Raw genomic sequence first — 26,132 nt, forward strand, 5'->3', positions numbered from 1 at the left:
AACATTAATAATAATACTAAGGCACAGTTGAGGACATAGTAAATACCAGGCATCCGTCCAGCCCTTTACATGCATTATCCATTTAATCCTCAGCCGAAACTCTCCAAAGTATGTGTGATCTCCAGCTACCAAAGCTGTCACCGAGGCTAAAATATGTTGAGTATCTTGTCCAAAGTGACAGAAATTCCAAGAGCACTAATTGACAGCAAAGTCTCAGAGACCAAGACCTGAGTTCTCAATCACTATGTTAAATTACATTTTATTTTCAGTATTCCTCTCATTCCACGAGGAACTCCACGATGAATCCATCACCTGAACAGGAGAGATTATTTTGATGTGAATGATTTCCAGATTTGTCTCCAAATTTTATCACCTGCCTAAACTGCCGATCTGTAACCCCCAATGCCTAACGTTGTTCCGACGGGACTGCTGCCCTTTTACACCAATACCGCCCCAACCTTCATTTATTCTCACATGCTTCAACTTTTCTTCAAATTCAGGCTCCAAAGAAAACTACCATTCCTCGTCCTCCAACCTCCAACCTCAGATCGAATTCTTTCCTTTGGCTGAGCAGCCGCCATCTAGAGAATAGAGGAGATATGGTAGAAGTGGCAGAATATGGCTTTGTCTGTTGCCACGGAAGCAGAATCATGGGGCCTCCATCTTCTTTCTCTCTTTGCACTCACGTTTGCCCTCATCTCCCAGTTCCCAGTACACACGTAGATTCATTCTGTACTCTGGGGTCTCATCCTTTGTTTCATTGTAAAATAATGCTCTTGGGGAAAGATCTGAAAACAAACAGTTGTCCCATTTACTTTTAGTCCTTTCCTTTTGTGTTTGAATTGTAAGAAAGGATTAAAAATGGATAGGTTTTTATTTATTACAATGCCAATTGGTAGAGGTTTCACTGAGCAAAAGGGCCCTTTGCTTATCTTATTTTACGCTGGTAACACACTGATAGGTACTTTAGTACATTCTCAACAGAAGATCAAAGCAAGAATAGAGAAGAGATCAGGATGTGAGAGTTCTTCAAGAGTTCTCTTTGTACTGGGCATCATACACAGTGATGATGGATGTCTTCAGAACAATCACTGAAAGAGACCCATGTTAAAAATGATGCTCCTTGAGAATCTCCAAGTGGATGAAGGGATTTTAAGTGGTTGGAGAAGAGGCAAGTCAAATCCAAAACAAATTGGATTTCCACTTTATATTAACATCAAATCACTGAGCACCAAAAATTTTAAAGAGGCTGGGGGATTGAAATGAACATAATATGATTTACTAATCTTAGAATTTTAATATTATCATGCCTCAGCTCCTGAGCATTTCTCAGGAAATTCTCCCAAATGCACAGATTTGTCTGATCATAAATGTGTGGTTGTCCACTCACCTGGGGATTTAGTGCTTCTTAATAATCTTTGATTTTCCTTAGGTAGTTTTCTTTCCTACTTCCTCAAAAATTATTTCAAACTTCAAATTTTTCCTACAAGCTTTTCTTTCTCCTGTTCCCTCTCAAGGCTCTACGTACATGTATGGGTAAAGTTTTCAGCTCTAGTAATGTTAAAATGACATTTGGAAAAGAAATCTCCACGATGTCACCCAGAAACACTTCACACAATATGTGTACTACCCTTTATATTATGTTCTTTAAAAAAATTAGGTGTAGTGGCAAGACTGAAAATGAAAAAAAAAATTGATAAAATTTGACTCTAACCCCCATATTCACTTACTGAGAAACATCAGGTAACTGTTCAATTTTCCTTAGTGTTAGTGCTTAGCATCTTCTTTCAGCTCAATTCTTTCAGCTCAATCTCTTACACAAGAGATAGCATTCTCTGCTTGTTTTCTGTATGTAAACTTCACCTCTCAATCAGATTGCAACTTTGTATATGTTTCTCATAGTAACTCACAGAGTGTTAAGCAGGTGTGGCTGACAAGAAATCTGCTTTTATTTTAGCTTTCTATTTTATCATAATGTTAGCTGATAATCCAATATGTAATAATAACTCACTTGGTGAGATTTACAAGGGTAAAATTTGTGATTTCTTATATATATATTTATATATATATGAATATATATACTTATATTATATATACATATTATATAAATATATATGTATATGTACATACATAATATATATACATATATATGTATATATAATATATAATATTATATATATTTATATTACAAGTATATATTTATGTATATAAGTATATATTCACATATATATGTGAAATTATATATATTACAAAATATAAAAAGTTAAATGTGTGCTGTGTTTAATTCTATAATTCCAAGAAAAATTTCTTCTAAAGAATCTACTTTTCTACTTTAATTAAATATTAATTTATGTCAAAGCCTAGAAAAAAACCTTAATGTAAACATGTAGGTCATGATCAATACATAAGAAGCAAAAAAAGCCTGAAACATAATAAAAACTGCACCATAGATTTATACATTCCTTTTTTGTGGTTTACGGGTAGTTTATTATCTGCTTTTTACTAACCTCAAAAGAACACAGTGTCTTTAAGAAACATCAACTTTTTTATATTAAATCAGAATAATAAACAACCCATGGAGATAAAGATAACTTCATTAATGATGATAGGAAGCTGGCTCGGATATAAGTAATTTCCGACTCTTATCTTTTGTTTTTAGTCTCAACTTCAAAAGAGTAATGAGAATCAGCTTTTCCTTCTGCTCCCTCTCAAAGCTCTTTGTAAATGTATTGGGGAAGTTTTAGGTGCTATGTAATGCTAAGATGACATTGGAAAAGAAATCTATTACTATATTTTTAAACAGTATTTATTTCCATTATGTTGTATCAACAGCACTAAATAATTACCAGAAAAAGAAATCCATGACCTGAATCACTATTTAGCAATTTCTGTTGCCGCAATACATGTTTTAATCATAATAATTAAGGGTACAAATACCCAGGACTTTATTTATTAACTGTGGAGTATTAAGTGAGAAATATTTGTTTCACAATATTGAATGTGAAACAATTTGTATGCCTTTAAGGATATAACCTAGAAGCCACCAAGTATAATAAAGTCAGGTAGATATAATACTAACAGAAAAATATTTTTGCTGAAATATAGTTAATGTAGAATGGAATTGTAAAGATGAGTTCTATTAGAAGGTTAAGCTTACTTTCTTTTTCTCCTCCTTTCTCCTTTCTCCTTTCTATTCTTTCTTCATTTCCTGTCTTCAATTTCTGAGACAACTTCTCACTCTATAGATCTAGGAATGATCTGTGCATTAGGGACCAATAACACCTGTCCTTCATCCAGATTCTGGTTCCTGATTCCATTTGCTTTTAGAATAAACCCTTCCTCCTCATAACCAGCACACTTAAACCTGCCTCTTCCTTTACTTGTCAATGTACAGCTCTCCTTCTTCATTAAATATCTCTAGACCCTCCCCAAAACATGGTGAATTCAAGAAGCAGAAAGATGTTTGTTTTGATATGGAGGGGAATTAAAGTGTTGTTAACACTAATATAGGCAGAAATCATGTCAAAAACCATTGGATGGATAAACCAACAAGTTTAAACTTTATTATGAAAGTCATAGAGTGCAGAGAGAACTCTGAGGAAGAACAGGTTAAATTCTTATTTGTGTTTGAGAAAAATCACTGTAACTGAAAGAAAGGATACATTAGAAGCAAGAAAGACTGGAGCCTGGGATAGTATTTTATCTCTTTGAATAATTATGCATGTGTACACAAAATAACTGTAGGTATTTTAATGGAATAGATTACATCTTGCATATAAGAATTTTATGGCCAAGTGACTTGTAAGTATACTTGTAAGGATACTAAACTGTGATGATCTACGTAAATTTTATTAGAATTTAAGTGGAAAGGAACTAATATGTGGGTCTTCCTCCAATTAATTCAATAACTTTCCTTCTTAAACACACACATACATACACACATATCCTGTTCCACTGAAATTGGCAAAAGCACATTTTTGTTAAACTTTACAATGACAAATAAATGTATTGAGCATACATGTAATCATAATTGTAATTGTTTAATGCCTAGGAGCCACCACATGCTGATAATAGACTTCTAATAGAGAAAATTTTGTAAGATGTCTTTGGTCCACAGGGCATAGTTGGCATTGTCTCTAAGTTACTTTCCCCCAATATTCTATATGACTACATTTAGCGTCTGAAAGATCTCAGTCTTATTTGTCTATAAGAAACATAGCTCAATGCTTTAGCTACCAAAATTAACATAAAGAATTCAGCAAATGAGAGAAACTGTTAAGTGACAGGTATTAAAAGAATAAATTGTCTGTTACTTGAAAAGCAGTAGAGGATTATACCATACAACTAACTATGCACACATAAACCTCATATTCCTAGGTATTTTGTGTGTATGTATCGGAATTTATATTTCATATATAACAAATGTGGAATCTGAGACAAATATCTAAATGAAACCAATGGTAGTTTTAGATTCCATTTTCAGTAAACTTGGCCAAAATTTACAGGTTTGATTTAGTATAGAAAAATTGATTGGCAACATCAGTACAGAACTGGACAGAGTCTAGAAAGATTAAGACTAGGCCTTGCAGTTGGTATGTCCACAAAAACACCCACAGAACTAGGGCAGAAAAGAAAATGTGACTTTGAAATCAGACATATCCATGTTCAAACTCCAGTTTGACCACTTAGCACTGAATAATCTTGAACAAGCTTCCTAGTCTTTCTTGAGCTCTGTTTAATTTGTAAATTGAGATAATATTATTAACCTCAAAAAATTGTCATACAGATGAAATGAGGTAACACATATATTACATCTAGCACAGAGTCTAAAAGCAGTTGTATAATAAAAAGTAGCTTTCATAAAAAAATAAAAAAAGTAAATTTTAAAGGGGTGCCTGGGTGGCTCAGTTGGTTAAGCGTCTGACATCAGCTCAGGTCATGATCTCACAGTCAGTGAGTTCGAGCCCCTCATCGGGCTCTGTGCTGACAGCTCAGAGCCTGGAGCCTGCTTCAGATTCTGTGTCTCCCTCTCTCTCTGCCCCTGCCCTGTTCATGCTCTGTCTCTCTCTGTCTCAAAAAAAAAATGAAAAAATTTAAAAAAAGGTAGCTTTCATGTAGTTGCAAACTGAACTGTCAAAACACACACACACACACACACACACACACACACACACACACAAATGCCATTAAGAGCACAAAACAGTTAAAATGTGATTTTTTTTTCTGGAGGGTAAGGTTGAAAAAATTAATGAAAGAGGAAGACTTAGACAAATTAATAAAAGTATCCTCAGTATGTGGTTAGGATTTCAATATGTAAAATTGATGTAAAAGGGATTTTCAGACAGAACAGCAGAAAAAAGTGCTAGAATGTTTGGATGTTTTAATATAGGTAAGTGGTACTGCTTAACAAAAGTGGGGTTTGGTCTAGTCATAAAGAGTCTTGAAAACCACACAAGAAAGTAGAATTTGATTTTTGATGCACTGAAGAGCAATTGACATTGTTTGAACAAGTAAATATTATTAAATAACACTTCTTCCTTTACCAAGGTTGTGTCTCTTATTTTGACTTAAAAGCTAATGATCCTGACAACAGTCAGTCAAGTTAATGGTAGAAAAGCCATTGTAATTATGTACAGGAGCCCCACAAAGATATGAGACTCCAAAAAGACAGCAAGCAATTGAGCCTTATATACCATCCTGAGCTAAGGAAAGGGAGAGGGTGTCTGGGCACTTCAAAAGGTAAGAAGGCAGATCACAGGAAGATGAGACAAGGAAATATTTGGTAAAGAAAATTTGCCCTGGCACACAGGGCTACTCCAAGAAACAAATCAAAGCACACCTGGTGGAGGGTCCAAAATATCACTACGAGTAGGGTAATAAAATAATCAAAGTCACAACAAAAGAGCAAGTAACAATCTCCTGAAAAACACCTCCTAAAGGGCCAGGCCCTGGACAGTGTATGACCCTCCTTTAAAATAGCAGTGCTCGCAGGTGCAGAGCGCACAACAAGCTTTTAAAACACATAAGGGACAGAAAACTAGCCAAATTGATGTAATGAAAGAATTCTCCTCAAAAGACATTCTAGGAAGTAGTGACAGCTAACAAATTGATCAAAACCGATTTAAGCAATATAACTGAACAAGAATTTAGAATAATAGTCATAAAATTAATTGCTGGGATTGAAAAAAAGGATAGAGAACAGCAGAGAATCTATTGCTACAGAGATGAAAGGACTAAAAAATAGTCATGATGAATTAAAAATGCTATAAATGAGGTGCAAAATAAAATGGAGGCGACCACAGCACGGATTGAAGAGGCAGAGGGGAGAATAGGTGAATTAGAAGATAAAATTATGAAAAAAGAGGAAGCTGAGAAAAAGAGAGATAAAAATATCCAGGAGTACCAGGGAGAATTAGAGAAATAAGTGATGCAATCAAATGGAACAATATCTGTATCATAGGAATTCCAGAAGAGGAAGAGAGAGAGAAAGAGGCTGAAGGTGTACTTGAACAAATCATAGCTGAGAACTTCCCCGATCTGGGGAAGGAAATAGGCATTGAAATACAAGAGGCACAGAGAACTCCCTTCAGACATAACTTGAATCGATTTGCACAACATATCATGGTGAAACTGGCAAAATACAAGGATAAAGAGAGAATTCTGAAAGCAGCTAGGGATAAACGGGCTCTAAGACCCATAAGACTAGCGGCAGACCTATCTACTGAAACTTGGCAGGCCAGAAAGGAATGGCATGAAATCTTCAATGTGATGAACAGGAAAAATATGCAGCCAAGAATCCTTTACCCAGCAAGTCTGACATTCAGAATAGAAGGAGAGATAAAGGTTTTCCCAAACAAACAAAAACTGAAGGAATTCATCACCACTAAACCAGCCCTACAAGAGATCCTAAGGGGGCCTCTGTGAGTGAAATGTTGCAAGGACCACAAAGTACCAGAGACACCACTACAAGCATGAAACCTACAGATATCACAATGACTCAAAACACATATCTTTCAATAACAACAATGAATGTAAATGGACTAAATGCTCCACCCAAAAGACATAGGGTATCAGAATGGATTAAAAAAACACCCATCGGGGTGCCTGGGTAGCTCAGTCAGTTAAGCATCCGACTTCCACTCAGGTCATGATCTCACGGTTCATGAGTTCAAGCCCCACATCAGGCTCTGTGCTGACAACTTGAAGCCTGAAGCCTGCTTTACGTTTTGTGTCTCCCTCTCTCTCTGCCCCTCCCCCACTCACACTCTGTCTCTCTCTCAAAAATAAAATAAAACACACAAAAAAATTTAAAAAACAAAACAAGACCCATCTATTTGCTGTCTACAAGAGACTCATTTCAGACCTGAGGACACCTTCAGATTGACAGTGAGGGGATGGAGAACTATCTATCATGTTACTGGAAGTCAAAAGAAAGGTGGAGTAGCCATACTTATATCAAACAAACTAGACTTTCAATTAAATGCTGTAACAAGAGATGAAGAAGGGCATTATATAATAATTACAGGGTCTATCCATCAGGAAGAGTTAACAATTATAAATGTCTATGCACCAAATTCGGGGCACCCAAATTTATAAAACAATCACAACCATAAGCAAACTTATTGATAAGAATGTGGTAATTGCAGGGGACTTTAATACCCCACTTACAACAATGGATAGATCATTTAGACAGAGGATCAATAAAGAAACAAGGGCCCTGAATGATATATTGGATCAGATGGACTTGACAGATATACTTAGAACTCTGCATTCCAAAACAACAGAATATACTTTCTTCTCCAGTGCACATGGAACATTCTCCAAGATAGATCACACACTGGGTCACAAAACAGTGCTTCATAAGTATAAAAGAATTGAGATCATACCATGCACACTTTCAGATCACAATGCTATGAAACTTGAAATCAACCATAGGAAGATTCTGGAAAAACTCCAAACGCATGGAGGTTAAAGAGAATCCTACTGAAGAATGAATGGGTCAACCAGCCAATTAGAGAAGAAATTAAAAAATATATGGAAACAAATGAAAATGAATATACAACAGTCCAAAAACTTTGGGATGCAGCGAAGGCAGTCTTGGAAAACACATTGCAATCCAGGCCTATCTCAAGAGACAAGAAAAATCCCAAATACAAAATCTAACAGAACACCTAAAGGAAATAGAAGCAGAACAGCAAAGATACCCCAAATCCAGCAGAAGAGAAATAATAAAGATCAGAGCAGAAATAAACAATATAGAATCTAAAAAAACAGTAGAGCAGATCAATGAAACCAAGAGTTGGTTTTTTGAAAAAATAAACAAATTGCTAAACCTCTGGCTTCTCAAAAAGGAAAGGGAGAGGACCCAAATAGATAAGATCATTAATGAAAAAGGAATTATTACAACCATCCCTCAGAAATACAAGCAATTATCAGGGAATACTATGAAAAATTATATGCCAACAAACTGGACAACCTGGAAGAAATGGACAAATTCCTAAATACCCACAGACTTCCAAAACTCAAATGGGAAGAAATAGAAAATTTGAACAGACCCATAACTGGGGAAGAAATTGAATCAGTTATCAAAAATCTCCCAACAAATAAGAGTCCAGGACCAGATGGCTTCCCTGGGGAATTCTACCAGACATTTAAAGCAGAGATAATACTTATCCTTCTCAACTGTTCCAAAAAATAGAAAGGGAAGGAAAACGTCCAGACTCATTCTATGAAGCCAGCATTACTTGGATTCCCAAACAGAGACCCAGCAAAAAAAAAGAGAACTACAGGCCAATATCCCTGATGAATATGTATGCAAAAATTCTCAACAAGATACTAGCAAATTTAATTCTACAGCATATAAAAAGATTTATTCACCATGATCAAGTGGGATTTATTCCTGGGCTGCAGGGCTGGTTCAATATTTGCAAATCAATCAATGTGGTACATCACATTAATACAAAAGATAAGAGCCATATGATCCTGTCAATCGGTACAGAAAAAGCATTTGACAAAATTCAGCATCCTTTCTTAATAAAACCCTCAAGAAAGTCTGGATAGAAGGAACATACTTAAAGATCATAAAAGCCATTTATGAAAAGCCCACAGCCAATATCATCCTCAGTGGGGAAAAATTGAGAGCTTTCCTCCTGAGATCGGGAACACGACAGGGATGTCCACTTTCACTGCTGTTGTTTAACATAGTGTTGGAAGTTATAGCATCAGCAATCAGACAACAAAAGGAAATCAAAGGCAACAAAATTGGCAAAGATGAAGTCAAGCCTTCACTTTTTGCAGATGACATGATACTACATGGAAAACCCAACAGACTCCACCAAAAGTCTGCTAGAACTGAAACATGAATTCAGCAAAGTTGCAGGATACAAAATCAATGTACAGAAATCAGGTGCATTCTTATACACCAACAATGAAGCAACAGAAAGAGAAATAAAGAAACTTATCCCATTCACAATGGCACCAAGAATCATAAAATACCTAGGAATAAACCTAACCAAAGATGTAAAAGATCTGTATGCTGAAAACTATAGAAAGCTTATGAAGGAAATTGAAGAAGATACTAAGAAATGGAAAAACATTCCATGCTCATGGATTGGAAGAATAAATATTGTTAAAATGTCAATACTACCCAAAGCAATCGACACATTCAATGCAATCCCAATCAAAATTGCACCAGCATTCTTCTCAAAACTAGAACAAGCAATCCTAAAATTCATTTGGAACCACAAAAGGCCCCGAATAGCCAAAGTAATTTTGAAGAAGAAAACCAAAGCAGGAAGTATCACAATCCCAGACTTTAGCCTCTACTACAAAGCTGTCATCATCAAGACAGCATGGTATTGGCACAAAAACAGACACATAGACCAATGGAATAGAATAGAGACTCCAGAATTGGACCCACAAAAGTATGGCCAGCTAATCTTTGACAAAGCAGGGAAGAATATCCAATGGAAAAAAGACAGTCTCTTTAACAAATGGTGCTGGGAGAACTGGACAGCAGCATGCAGAAGAATGAAACTAGACTACTTTCTCACACCATTCACAAAAATAAACTCAAAATGGATAAAGGACCTGAATGTGAGACAGGAAACCATCAAAACCCTAGAGGGGAAAGCAGGAAAAATCCTCTCTGACCTCAGCCACAGCAATTTCTTACTTGACACATCTCCAAAGGCAAGGGAATTAAAAGCAAAAATGAACTATTAGGACATCATCAAAATAAAAACTTCTGCACTGCAAAGGAAACAATCAACAAAACTAAAAGACAACCGACAGAATGGGAAAAGATATTTGCAAATGACAGACAAAGGGCTAGTATCCAAAATCTATAAAGAACTCACCAAACTCCACACCTGAAAAACAAATAACCCAGTAAAGAAATGGGCAGAAGACATGAACAGACACTTTTCTAAAGAAGACATCCAGATGGCCAACAGGCACTCAGTGTCACTCCTTATCAGGGAAATCCAAATCAAAACCACACCGAGATATCACCTCATGCAGGTCAGAGTGGTTAAAATGAACAAATCAGGAGACTACAGATGCTGGAGAGAATGTGGAGAAACGGGAACCCTCTTACACTGTTGGTGGGAATGCAAACTGGTGCAGCCGCTCTGGAAAACAGTGTGGAGGTTCCTCAAAAAATTAAAAATTGATCTACCCTATGACCCAGCAATAGCACTGCTTGGAATTTGTCCAAGGGATACAGGAGTGCTGATGCATAGGGGCATCGTTCCCCAATGCTTATAGCAGCACTTTCAACAATAGCCAAATTATGGAAAGAGCCTAAATGTCCATCAACTGACGAATGGATAAAGAAGATGTGGTTTATATATACAATGGAATACTACTTGGCAATGAGAAGAATGAAATCTGGCCATTTGTAGCAACGTGGATGGAACTGGAGAGTGTTATGCTAAGTGAAATAAGTCATACAGAGAAAGACAGATATCATATATTTTCACTCATATGTGGATCCTGAGAAACCTAACAGAATTCCATGGGGGAGAGGTGGGGGGGGGGGGAGAAGTTACAGAGAGGGAAGGAGGCAAACCAAAAGAGACTCTTAAATAATGAGAACAAACAGGTTGATGGAGGGTGGGAGGGAGGGGAAAGTGGGTGATGGGCATTGAGGCGGGCACTTGTTGGGATGAGCACTGGGTGTTGTATGGAAACCATTTTGACAATAAATTATATTTAATATAAAAAATTTTTAAAAATGAAGGTAATGATCCTATTAAGAATACCTAGAAACTCAATTTTCTCCCCAAATGTGTATATTAAGGAACCATATATATTAGCAATTATCACAAATCCTTTATAGCATGACATAGTGTTTGTAAAAAGTATTTTGTACCCTTAGCAATGTTATTTTAAGAATTTGGCACAAACATTCTGATATTGAGAACTAGCAGCCATGACACATTTGTAAATGCTTTTTATATAAAGAGAAATCTTCCCATATTTAGGATGTGATAGTCTCAGAGCCCCCCAAATTTCTCTGAGCTCATGATGAACCATTCTTCATCTCTCCTCCTTGGAGAGGCCTTGTAGGTTCTGTTGAAACAGACAAAACTTTCTTGCTACTGCATAATAAACAGGCTAATCCCCCACCCAGTAAACATTCTTTGGAAAGAAAACAGCTGGTGTATGAAAGAGAAGCTTGCTCACACATTTCAAGATAACTTCCGATTAGATTTATCCTTAGATTATTCCAACCCACAATGTTTCTGGCTTGAATATAAAACATATTGAGTGTTTCAGGAAGGAATATTTGTTTCTGAATACCAGGCTCTGTGTTCAGCCTAGCAGAAAGGTCTCTTATCTTTCTGGGCTCCCACAGGCTTGTGGAATAAAAGTGAGTTGTGCATCGTTGGTTTGCTGTGGGCCCCAAAACCATATCGAACTGCATGTGTCATGCTCTTCATTCAACAGATGGAAAATATTGCCTTACAGCTCAGTGCCAGGAAGAGAGGCTCATTGGGAGAGGTGAATAGGAGCCCAGAGAGGCGTACAGGCTGTGTGCATTCCAGTGAGGGGTTAATGGTCAAGGAAAGTCGAAGTTCACTGAGGCAAGACAGAGAGAAATGGCCAAGCTGCCTTTGTGATTGATGATCAGTAGAATGCAAAGGAAGAAGAGAAAGTCAGACAAAAAGACATTTTAGTATGGAACACAAGCATTAATAGTAACTATCACAACCAACTCTGATGATGATTTATAGTGTGGCTCTTGGGCAAATCCACCCATCTGGAGTTGTTAATAATATGCAAACCATGAAAAAATTCTCCAAAATAAAAGAGTACATTACAACCACAAAAGTTATTTTGGAATTTTGCTTCTTCTTTCAGTATTTTATGTCCTCACTTGATATCTGAAGTCATCCATCTATATCCAGTTGCACAGTGCCATGTGGAATTGAAGTTTAATCATGAGTCCCACCAAGCAGAATGATCTGTCCACTTCTTATTAACTTCAACGTTGATTGGCTTGTATCTCTTTCTTAAGCTACCCTTTAATGTGGCTGCTTTTATATTTTCTGATTTTAGTTTCCTGCTTTAGTATCACATGTTGTATCAGCCCTCCCCAAATTGAGAAGTGCAGACCTAATGAAATGATTTGTTTGATACCTTACAAATCCAGATAATGGAGGTCAACAAACCTACTTCACTCCATTGAGGAAACTACAGGCTTTGCACAGGGAGAGGAAAGTATAATTTACTCAGTTCATGAAGATTCATTCCTATTTCTATATGACCTTCATGTTAAAGCATGAAGGACAGAGTGCAGGAGAGGTAACATCAAATTCAAGTGGTTGCCTGAAATTCCTGAGTACGCTAATATAACTCCCAGAAGATGTGCATGTTTTCTTTTAGTAGAATAGCTTTGTCCACATTGAATGCGTTTTGTAACAAGTCAGAAGGTAAATGAATGATGAATAGATGATGATGACAGATAAATAATAGGTGGAATATCTTTTGCCTCATCATGCTGTAAGTTAACATTTAGTAAGTGCTTACTATGTATTAGATACTTTACGTTTATATTTAACTCTCTTCATCCCTATTTAACTCTATAAATTCCTTTCTTGGCTACATATTCTTTGATACAGAAATGGAGACACAGTTTCAAAGTCGCATAGTCACTATGCGGCAGAGCTGGAGGACCCATTCAAGCAGAGGCCAAAAGCCGTGTGCTAAACTGCTCTTGCAGGGAAATGGATCAAATTATTAATTTAAAGCCAATCACATCAAAGGCTTGTGAGATGGGGCAAGAAAGACCTTCCCCCACTTCCAACATGAAGGATATATATTGTTGTGCCCCTACAGTGCTCAGAAGCTCAACAGAATTGTCACTGACAACCTGTGGCACAAAGACTGAGACAGAACATTGTACCACCGCTCTGGGTTTACATACCCCTGCAAGAACTACCCAATTTAAACCACCCAGTTTAATCTTCCCCCTTCAGCATTAATAGTCTTTTACTTTCTTGTGGTTTGTTAGTTGCTCATGTGCAATAATTTGCCTCATCATAGTCAATGTGAACATTTAATGTTACACAATAAGTGATTTCAGTCAAACTCTGGTAAGTTTATACGGAGAATAAGACTGGTCCCATGTTGTGACCACTAATTATTTTATTTTAGATTTGAAAACAATTTAAAATATATTCATAACTAGAATCCTTGAAAGAAATTTGAATTTGCCTTTGGCACACTAAGCCATTAAGATATTCCACCATTTGGTATAAAAATGTGCACTTAAGCAGTATACTGACACTTTTTTTACAGCAACCACTGGCAACAAAATAAATGAGCATTGCCGGTCATGCTGGCAAGAGTCTCCATCATGTTACTTCAAGTAACAGATGATTTTGTATCCGAATCTGTATGGTTAGAAGGAAAACAGTAATCACCAACATGGGACCAGGTCTCACAGAAAACTCAAAGCTATAGAACCATAATACACGGGGGAAAAACAAGTAGAAGGATTAAATCAGAATTTAAAGTGTCTTCACCTTAGCTGGAGAACTCTTCTTGCTGCCAACAGCAGGGAATTTCTGATGTCAACTGTTTTACCAACGGCAGATTGTCTCTGCCTTCACCTTGTCTGCTTCTGTCCTGAATGTCATGCAGCAACTCAAATGCAAATTCCTTTACTCTTTTGGTATATCCATCTAGCTCCAGGTTACTTCCATATTTCATAAGTAGATCGTTTCTTTGGCTTTGTGTTATAGATGAAAAATAAAAGTATTATAAACTCATGTTTTTTTTCTGAAATAAACTGGCTCTCAATTTCTGACAAGCAACAGGAGGGAATTGGCTTTTAAGAATGCATTAAGGAGGTGCCTGGGTGGCTCAGTCAGTTGAGGGTCCAACTGTTGATTTCGGCTCAGGTCATGATTCCAGGGTGGTGGAATTAAGCCCCACATTGGCTCCACACTGAGCATGGAACCTGCTGAAGATTCTCTCTCTCTTTCTCTCTCTCTCTCCCTCTGTGTCTCTCTCCCACTCTCATGCTCTCTCTGTCTGTCAAAATAGATTAATTAATTAATAATAATGATTAGAGTAACATGCATTTAGGAGATAACAAATCACCTGGAGGCAGGCAACTGCGGGGGGGGGGGGGGGGGCTAATTCAAAGTTTTGAGCACAACTTGGCCCTTGCATTGTGTCATTGTAACTCTCTGTTTTTCTCAGTTGTTTAAAGTGTGAAGTCTTGCACAACAAACCACAAAACAGAAAAAAAGATGAAAGGTAGCTTAAGAGTTAGGTACTGAAACCTCAGTGAGTGGTATTTCAGAATATTACATAGGAATGCCAATAATTGACATGCTTCCTACTTAGGCAGATGTTATTTTCTTAGCTGAATTTTGAAAAGTGGAGTCCCATGTTTGGAGAGCTGATTTATGAAAGGGTATCAAATTCCAAATCTCTTTTATTCATTCGCAGGAAACCTCCTTATCAAAAAATACTATATCAAAAGTTAGATAAAAATGATTCCCTATTTTTTTCTTAGAAATATTTAACCTGAAAACCATTACTCTGTTTTTAAATCAGTTTTAAAATTAACTTTCAAGGTTTGAAAAAAGGTTGCCATCTGCTTGGATGTCTGGAAGCAGGAATGTGGGTGAAGAAAGAGAGAAATTCCATGATGTAAATATAGCCAAATATTTCATTTATTAACATTATTCCTTCTATCTGTTTTTTTGGCTGAGAATATCTAAATATCTGACACTGCACTCTATTTGCTACCCCTTTAGAGGATAGAGCTGTAGGATTGAAATGGGACAATAATTCTGTTGGTCAAAATTTGTTGCCTAGATCCATATGTATAATACTGGATGTATTATTTTTTCAAAATAATAAGCTTTATAGTCTAATGGAGGAAAATACTCGGGGCGCCTGGGTGGCCAGTCAGTTAAGCATCCGACTTCAGCTCAGGTCATGATTTCACAGTCCGTGAGTTCGAGCCCGGCGTCGGGCTCTGTGCTGACAGCTCAGAGCCTGGAGCCTGCTTTGGATTCTATGTCTCCCTCTCTCTCTGACCCTCCCCCATTTATGCTCTGTCTCTCTCTGTCTCAAAAAGAAATAAACATTAAAAAAAAATAAAAAAAAGAAAATACTCAATATGCATAAAGGAAATAAACTATAGTGTGAAAAATGGAGCATATTCAAGTTAAGTGTAAATACATAAACATTAATATATGTTATTGATGAAAAATCATCATATATTTCCAGAGTGGAGCTTACCATGAGGCTAAGATTCTCTCACAGGCAATCTTTTCCTGACTTCCTCTCAGTAGAATTTACCTCCCAACATATTCAAACACACATGAGCACATGCACACACACACACACACACACACACACACACACACACACACCTTTGTGCATAACTACAACTCCTATTTCTATTTTGAATTGCTTCACTTAGAGAACTTTTCCAAATGGCTCATTTGGGGCGCCTGAGTAGCTGAGTCATCTAAGCATCCAACTTTGGCTCAAGTCATGATCTCGCAGTTTGTGGGGTTCTGTGCTGACGGCTCAGAGCCTGGAGCCTGCTTCAGATTTTGTGTCTCCCTCTCTGCCTGCCCCTCCCCCTGCTCGCATTCTCTCTCTCTCTCTCTCTCTCTCTCTCTCTCTCAAAAATAAAGAAAACATTAAAAAAACTATTTTAAAATATAAATCATTTGAGGGAGAAATTAGCAAATAAATTCACTGTGATAGTAGCAGTAAACATGAAATTTTTTAATTTATGGAAAATTTATTTGTAATCTCAAAGAAATGTCAGTTGACTCTTTTATACTCTGTTGTAAATTATAGCAGGACCTTACCTACAGTTTTTTTTTAAGTTTATTTATTTAGAGAGCACATGAGTGGGGTAGAGACTGAGAGAGAGGGGAGACAGAGAATCCCAAGCAGGCTCTGTGCTGTTAGCACAGAGCCCAATGCAGGGCTCGAACTCACAAACCGTGAGATCATGACCTGAGCCGAAACCAAGAGTCAGATGCTTAACAGACTGAGCCACCCAGGCGCCCCAGGACTTTACCTACAATTTTTGATAGAATATACCTGAGTCTGAATGGGAAGAGGAAAGTGAGACTGGGGTGCTAAGATATACTCACAGTGATTAGATATATTTGATAACATTTTTCAGAAGAAAATAAGAATAAACAATGATTCTGCCATTTTTGTTTTGTTTTATTTGTTTTGTTTTGTTTTCACTTCTCATAGTCATATCTTTGCCCTTACATAATGCTTTTTCTATAGTGTCTCCTTTCTCTTTACCCCTCAGGACACACACAAATATATGTATATGTAATATACAGGTATATGTGTATATATTTATATAGATATACATAGAAGTATGTATGTATATGTATATTTATACACACATACATATTTTTTTCAAATATATATAATTAAGTTAAAAATCAGTCTGAACATCTAAAACTATATGTCAAATCTATGTTTTCAAGAGGTAGTTAAATAACAAAGTTAAGGACAATGCATTATCAGCATGTGTTTTTACATTGACAATATCCCTTTACTTGCCTGCTGTTAATCCTTTCTGATTTTTTTTAAGACTGAAAACCTTGTGTGTGGTGTTTGTATGTGTGCATAAATAGAAGTCTAAAAGTTAGCAAATCAGTACATGTATATGAATAATTATTGAAACTCATTGTGGAATTTAAGAAACAAATGATCATAGGGAAATAAGAGAGAAAAAAACAATAAACAGGTTCTTAACATCAGAAAAACTGATGGTTACCAGAAGGGAGGTGGAAGCATGGGTTAAACGGGTGATGGGGATTAAGGAGGGCAATTGTGATGAGCACTGTGTGTTGTATGAAGTGTTGAATCACTTAATTATACACTTGAAACTGATATTACACTGTATGTTACTTAGCTGGAATTTAAATAAAAAAAGAAAAAAATAATAGCTAACAATTAGAACGTTTCATCTACAATGAGGATAGTAATAATTAGAATTAATTACTATAAATTAGAAAGTATGGGCACCAAGACTATTCCTTATTTTCCTCTGTCTCTTTATCTAAAGAAATCAACACAGACATAGCATCAAACAAAACTACATAATCAGAGGGAGAATGAGGGATAAAAGTCCACACTAGCAAACCAAAAGCAAGACCCACTGTTGTGTTTATATGATGCTAAGTGCTTCATTCACATCCCAGATCTCTAGGTCCCCATCTTCCTTCTGCCAATCTCTTTGCCTAGAACAACATTAATAAGTTCTGGTACACAAATCTGACATTGACAGTAGGCTCAATATATTTCACCTGCTAAAGTGCATATGAAAAGTAATTGGTTTGGGCACACTTTCTCCAAGACTTTCCATATTATATGTTAACATTAGAGTAACCTAGAATTACTGTAAAGTCTATGTGACAAAGGCATTGCTTTCTGAGAAAAAATGCAGACAATAACCAATATAAAATGAAAGCACTGGAGGCAGAGGTGGCTTGAACTACTTCTGATGAAAAGGAAATTACACATTGTAAAATCTTGCAATCAGTAATTAAACTGTAATTTAATTTAGAAAATGAATGGCTTGAGTTTTCAGTTACCTTCTTCCTTGTATAAATAGAATCAGCATTATCTCTGATTCAAAAAGCAATAACAATGATATTGATAGCAAACAGGATGCCAAAAAATTAATTAATAAAAACTCTTTTAAAATGGTTTTTAGATCTTCTAAGAATTACTATTAAAGAAAATAATGTTGATGGTGAGACATAACTTAGGAAGAAAGACAAATTATTTGATAAAACATCGAGATAAAAGTGGGAACTAAAGAAAGTGTTACTATTAAATCTGTAAGATATAAAATATTGGCATACTTGACCATATCCATATTATTAAGAGCATTCTTTCACTTTTTATGAAGTGAACATTGTGAAGGCACATTGCTTAGATCAGTGATTCTCAAAGTGTGATCTCCAGACCAAGAGCTTCAACATCCTTTGGGAATTTGTTAGAAATGACAGTTCCTAGACCCCAGCCAGGCCCACTCTAGGGTAAGGCCCAGCAATCAGTATTTTAACCCTCAAGGTGATTCTCACTCAACAATAATTTAATCCATTGGTTTACAAAAAGCCACAAAGGAAATTAAATTATTATTTTCAAATTGTAAAAGAACACTAAGAAGAGGAAGTTATATTACAAAAAAAAAAAAATTAATTTGTAAGCATATTTTCCGAAAGAGTTCAAATGTGAATAGAAACTGTGTTAAATAAAAATGGTGCCTTGAAACTAATATTATACTATAAGTTAACTAACTAGAATTTAAATAAAAATTTGAAACATTAAAAAAAGAAAATGAACTTTTCCAAACTGTATAACTGAAACATGAAAAAACATAAATCTTACAATTAATAGTATGCTGTCAAAAAATGAATTATATTTCCTATATAAGAAAATATTTTTAAAAAATAAAGAAAATTCTTCATGTTGATCAATGTCCAACTTTTATCTTCCATATTTGCTTAAATTTGAAGAAGAGATGTAATAATGACACAAAGAATGTAAAATAAGGGGCTTCTGGGTGGCTCAGTTGGTTAAACGTACAACTCTTGGTTTTGGCTCAGGTCATGATCTCACGGTTTGTGAGTTCGAACCCTGCATTGGGCTCTGTGCTGTTAGCTTGGGATTCTCTGTCCCTCTCTCTATGCCCCTCCCCTGCTCATGCTCTCTCTCTCTCTCTCTCTCTCCCTCTCAAAAATAAATAAACTTAAAGAAAAAAGAATGTCAAATAAGATAAAAATTATGTGGTGAATAATGGATCCCTTACAACTTTGATTTCAGTTGGAAAAATCAATTATTGGCTATTCTCCATACGGTGATAACATTGGTTATTCTTACATGATGGTAATGGTTTCTAATAGTAACCATGATATGTACAGAAGTGTAAAATATTCCAGTTTATGCCAATTTGATACCAATATGTTTAAAATAAATCATTAAGGTATCAGTCAATAAATAAACACACTGTCTTAATTTCAGAGCATTTTGCATTATGTGTAAAGCACTTTTTCACACATTTTCGTACATTATTGCTCCAGTAACACACACAGATTATGTCAAAATATATCTTTATACCAGATCAATTTTATAGAAATAATGAACTATAAAAAATGCAGAATAGCAGATTAGTGAAAAATGGCACTGCATCTAAGACAATAATGTGGCTGTGATGCCTGGGTGGCTCAGTCAGTTGAGTGTCCAATTTTGGCTCAGGTCATGATCTTGCATTCGTGGGTTTAAGCCCCGCGTTGGGCTCTGCTCTGACAGCTGGGAGCCTGGATCCTGCCTCAGATTCTGTGTCTCTGTCTCTCTGCCCCTCCCTCCCTGGCACTCTGTCTCTCTCTTTCTGTAAAAAATAAATAAACATTAAAAAACTTAAAAAAAAGAAAAGAATGTGGCAAATATGAAAAAATATGTAAAAGGTAATGCTATGTTTCAGGGAGGGTCAGGTCTATAAACTGCTTTTTTTCTGTTCTTTTTTTTTTTCTACTCTTCATATTGGATGATCTGCAATTACACTCAGGGATATTGTCCAGAGTATAATTTTTTGACAACAGGAAAAAATTATTGTAACCGTATTACTAATTTTATGTGACCTACATCCTTCATGAGAAGAATTCTGAATGAAGCTTTAATGCTTATGAATACTTTTAGTTCCATGGCCTATTTGTTATCCCTAGGAGGTGGGTATTTAATCTGTCAAACATTTGTAAAACACCAAAAGCAGTACGGCCTTTGACCTGGGTCACTAAAATTGAACCCCATTCTAGTGACTTTTTGATTTCACCCAGCAGGTCCCATACATATGTACCATGCTTTAAGAAGCATTCAGGCAGAGTATGATCTTTGACTTCTGGCCACCTGTGTCCCATACTTTTTGTGTGAAAGAAATAAATGACAGGCATGGAGATTAAGTCCAGCTCTCCTTTTTTTATTCAGGTGTATTGCCAGCTGAGATGAATGACCCCCAGGTGCCTTAATTTATAATATTTTTTTTACTGTTATAACTTGTAGCAATGCATGTGTTACTGAAAAATTATCTTAACATTCTCTGTCACAAGTGGGTTCTATTCTTTAGTAAGCAAGGATATCAATCTGATAAAAAAAATTGAACATATTGCATGCACACATACATATGCATCCTTAAGTACTGCGTGTGTTTTCCATATTAATGTCATCATCATTGTTTTCAAATCCAGAATCTTTGACATTTTGAAATGATTTCCATGAGCTTACAAGAGGGTTTTATATATTACAATTCCAGAACCTATCCTGGGGATAACATTTGGAGATTCTGTTGTTAGCAAATTTCATTTTAACAGTTCTAAAAAGTTCTATGAGAATCAACCACATATATTGGGACCTCACTAATAAAGAATAAAATTGAAATTATTCTTTAGTTTCCTGTCACTCTAACCCACTTTGTCAAGAGATAATTATTGAACCTCTACCACATAGCAAGACCTTGCCTTTTCACAGTTGGAAAATATAAAGATGAGTGTCTTCCTTCTGAGACTCCGATAAAGGAGATAAAACAGAGGCACAAATAACTATAACATAGGAGAGACTGCCCAGGTTCCCAAATAAGCAATGGTTTATGAGGGCTTGCCTAAGAAAGATGAGGAGAAGCTTCGTGGAAGACGTGGCATTTATCCTAAGATTTGGACGACATATAGGATTTCAACAAATACAGGTAAGAGAGAAAATAACCCAAGCAGAAGTGAATAGGGTGATCCATTAAACAGAGGGAAAAAAACAAAACAAAACAAAACAAAACTGGGCCTGTTAAGGAAATGCCAATTCTGTATTGAGTTGATAATAAGATAAGCAAAGAAAAGTAGTGAGACTTAAGTAGGAAAACATGGAGGGAGCTGTATTAGGGAGGATACTAAATGCCATGCTATCTCTGAGTGATTTATTTGCTTAGCATAATATTCTCTAGGTCCATCCACATTGTTGAATCACCAAACTGTATACCTGAAACTAGTATTATACTGTATGTTAACTGTAATTTGAATAAAAACTTAAAAAAAATAAATGCCATGCTAAGGAATTTTATAGCAATAAAGATTTGAGAGTCATCAGATTTTTTTAATCAAGGCACTAAATGTTGACAAGAGATTTTGAAAATTAGATTGGACCAGTAGAAAAGATGACTGTTGGATTCATGTAGAGCTGATTTCTATTTCCAAATATTTTTTAAAAATTTTTTTACTGTTTATATATTTTTGAGAGAGACAGAGACAGAATGTGAGTGGGTTAGGGGCAGAGAGAGAGGGAGACACAGAATCCGAAGCAGGCTCCAGGCTCTGAGCTGTTAGCACAGAGCCCGACGTGGGACTTGAACTCACGAGCTGTGAGATCATGACCAAAGTCGGTGGCTCAACCGACTGAGCCACCCAGGCGCCCCTCTATTTCCAAATCTTAAACCTCTTAGTGATACGAATAAACATTCTTCTTGTGCTTCAGTTCCCTCACCTCAAACAATTAGGAAGAACTACTTTTCTATCAGGGTCCCTGTGAGAACTTATTCAAGTAACACGTGCAATACATCCTATCTGGGCTACAAGTAGGTGAAAAAAACCTTGGCCTTTCTCTGTTGCTCAATGGTTTAATAAATGGGGAAGTAAAGACTGGAAGTAAGAAAATAAAATGTAAATATGAACCAACTGCTAACAGAATATTCATATTTTACTTTTAATATAAAAATGTTGATATATTTTGGTATAAAATATGTTTTCAGCATAGATTTATCTACATGTTTATAATACATACAGTTGAATAATATTTAGCTGGTCTAATTTACCCTACCACATTTCAACATCATGGATGAAAAGTTGAAACTGATGGTCTAATTTCAAGTCATACACCTTAATCACATAGATAATGTGCTCTAATATTTGGTTATATAAGTCGAGAGAACCTGCTCACCAATTACTTGGCTTTAAGTCTCTGAATTTACTTTAGACACAGACTGTTCTACTTTGGCAACATTCTAAACTGTGCTTTAATCTTAACAAAAAAAAATTACCCCCCATACTCGCACATACATAAAAGTAAGATAGTATTTTACATAATCTTTACTGTACATACGAAAAAGCATGGCCAATTAAATCAATTTGTTAATTTAACAGACTGTTAAATCAGTTTGTTAATTTGTTGTTAAATGTTACAACACAATCCCCAACCCAAATATGAACAATTTGAAACATGTACATAACTTTTTTTTCTAACTCTCAGCTCAAGGAATACATAAAAAAATAAAAAAATAAAAGTCAAGATGGGTCACCGTAAATGAATAAATGTCTCCCGTCAACAGCATCTGATTTAGCATCTCATTTAAAGCATCCCTCACCAAAAATCCTCTTTAGTGAATTGCACTGCCTTTTTTAAACATTAAGTCATTAATAAATAATATGACTTTAGATTCTACTGATTTGGCTCTGTTTGCAGAGGCCACCAACTTTGTTAGAACATCATCTGGAGTTCATTATGGGAGGATGATGGGTGCTGAGATAAAAACAAAGTTAAATAAATAAAATTAATAAAATCTAAAACACGTCCTGCACGTTGCCAAATCTGACTCTCAAATTTTGCCTTCTTAAACCTGTCCCCTACCCATAATCCTCTTTGCCGTGTTCATATCTCCTCTCGTGAGTGTCCAAGATTGTTAAATGAAGCTAGCAAGGGCCTGAGGCTAGAAGCTGACCGAAGAAGACCAGGGGTGAGAAGAACAGGGGTGAGAAGGCAAGGGACACTGCCGAGGGACTGCAGGGCTGCAGAGGGAGAGAGCCTCTGCACACACATGATACACTTCCTGCTGGAGAAACATGGCCTCGCCTGGGCCCTCAAAGTAATGGCTCTCACATTTGAGCTCTATATGCAAGCATTGCTGTACTGTGCAGTGTCAGGAATACCTGGTGCATCTCTGCTCACTCTAAACAAGTCTTATTTCCAGACTTGGAGATTTGCGTTTGGGATTATTCCTATATTAAAAAAAAAAATCCCAGGCGCTCATTTCTGAGTGGCCAACATGCCCTTACAAATTTGCAAGAACAGATATTTTACTCTAAGGAATTAGGTGATGCAACTTTCACCAGGAAAAAATTATGCAGTATGAATCCCAGATCTAAATATATTCTAGAAATAGAACAATCCAAGTAGGTGCATACTCATAGAACCACATTTTACTGAAAATAGATGGACAAAGCATGACAATGGGGGAGGTTATATCCAGTTTTGAATTTCCTTCCTTTTACTTGTCACCTTCCTTCCCACCCTTCACACCTTTTCTTTGTTCTTCTTTTCTAATGACTGAGAATGGGAACTGCTACATGTACCACTAAATTTAAATTGGAGGAAACTAGACTAAGTTCGGACAAAATTTGGTCTACGTCCTTGATGCAGTCTTGACCTCTTAGACACTGGCAATGATTTTCAGTGACACATGCGTACAGGCCAGTGTTCTAGACAACACTGCAAAATCAGAGAGATTTATGTCCATTATCCAGAAATCATGATTTTACTCCTTGTGTAAGGATTCAAGTTGCCCAAATTTGAGAATCATTGGTTTAGTAATCAGGAAAGGAAACAAGAATCAGTTAAAGCTGGTGCAGTTCTGTGCTCAGTCACTTGCTGGCTGTGGGACCTTAGGTTAAATTCCTTAAACTCGGTTTCTTCCCCCATAAAATGGATAGGGTTGTTGTGGAAACTTCAGAAGTCAATACAAAGTGCTCACTCTTTAGTTCGTAATTAATGGTAACTATTCTTATTAATACTTTCGTACCACTTGACCACAACCACTTCATTACCTAGCTAGGGGATTTGCTAGGTAAATAACAAGCTGACAAAAAATTTTTTAAAAATATTATTTCAGACAGACTCTAAAGGTTAGCTTTGAAAAATAAATAACAATGGCCTCCAAAGGGCTCATACAGATTTTTGAAGCTGATATAAAATATATTCAAGAAGAGAGCTGAATCAAACTCTGTTTAAGGCAATGTGGTGTATATACTATGGGAGAAGTGATCTTGCAACCAGATAGAACTAGGCTTACACAGAATTCAGAAGTTTACTTAATTTCTCTGATTCTTATCTTTATCATCTGTAAAATGGGGATAACAGTACCCATTTCACTTAGTTTTCTGAGGAAAAATGAAATGCAAAATATGTGAAAATGATAACACTATCATTTATTATTTATTATAACAGGTATTGTACTAAATGGCTTATATGTTTTATCTCAGCCCTGCATATCACAATAACCCAATGAGGTGAATGCTGTTATTTTCCTACTCTACTTGTGGGAAAATAAAGACACAGAAGAATTAAGTATCTTTATTAAGGACAGCGACCTTTTCAGCGCAGAGATATGGATATAAGTCTAGTTCACTGAGCTCTGAAGCCCAAATTATATTCCATAAATATAGAAAGGAAAATAAAAAAATATGAAGCACCTACTAAGTAAACATTGAACAACACATAGGATCTGGAAATTTCAGTGTGATAATCTTCCATTTTTTTAATTTTCTCATTTATTTCACTTATAAACAAAAATAAAATTGTAATATTTAAAATGAGAACTGGGCATAAATGGACACCCAGTTAGCAATGATAAAAAATTACCATATTAATACAAGATTGTTAAAAGCACCAACTCTAAACTTTCAATGTAAATCTCTCCTATTTTTTTTTTAACGTTTATGTATTTTTGAAAGAGAGAGAGGGTGAGAGAGAGAGTGCAAGCTGGGGAGGGGCAGAGAATGAGGGAGACAGAGGATCCAAAGCAGGCTCTGCATTGACAGCAGAGAACCTGATGGAGGCTCAAACTCACAGACCTTGAGATTGTGACCTGAGCTGAAGTTGGACACTTAACCAACTGATCCTCCCAGACATCCCCCTCCTCCTACTTTTATTTATTTTTTTTTAATTTTTTTAATGTTTATTTATATTTGAGAGAGACAGACAGACAGGGTGCGAGCTGGGGAGGGGCAGAGAGAGAGGGAAACACAGAATCTGAAGCAGGCTTCAGGCTCTGAGCCATCAGCACAGAACAGATGTGGGGCTCAAACTCACAGACAGTGAGATCATGACCTGAGCCCAAGTTGGACGCTTAACAGACTGAGCCACCCAGGCACACTGCCCTCCTCCTACTTTTAAAGAAAGTACACAAGAATGCTAAATATTAGTCCAGATAGTTATTTTTTTAATATTACAATATACCTTAATAGAGAAAGTAATGTAACTCATTACTAAATTAAACATTAATTAAATAAATTAAAATTAAATAAACAAAATCCCCTTTATTAATAGAGAGAAAAAGGTAATTATTTTTAAAATGAAAAGTAATTCCATTTACACTTATCTATTCACATTTTTTAAGCTACATTCTGTTTGGATTTTTTTTCAGCCTTATTGAGGCATAACTGACAAAATTGTAAGATATTTTAAATGTATAATATGATGATTTGATATACATATATGTTGTGAGAGATTTCCTACAGTTTGATTAACACATCCATCACCTCACATATTTATCTTTAGGGGTGGGGAGGATGAGAACATTT

The 26,132-nt window shown here is 36.0% G+C and overlaps 1 long non-coding RNA gene across 1 annotated transcript in view; it reads right to left on the minus strand.

Moving 5' to 3' along the window:
* Positions 1 to 468: 468 nt before the first annotated feature.
* The window catches only part of LOC112861512 (uncharacterized), a 261,338-nt gene continuing 235,674 nt past the window's right edge, over positions 469 to 26,132 (minus strand). The window contains exon 5 of the long non-coding RNA XR_015252338.1: positions 469 to 788. This is a non-coding gene — a long non-coding RNA (uncharacterized LOC112861512). The remainder of the gene's footprint in view (positions 789 to 26,132) is intronic.

Source organism: Puma concolor, chromosome A1, assembly GCF_028749965.1.
Source record: "Puma concolor isolate L17-30 chromosome A1, mPumCon1.1.hap2, whole genome shotgun sequence".
Taxonomy (NCBI): domain Eukaryota; kingdom Metazoa; phylum Chordata; class Mammalia; order Carnivora; family Felidae; genus Puma; species Puma concolor.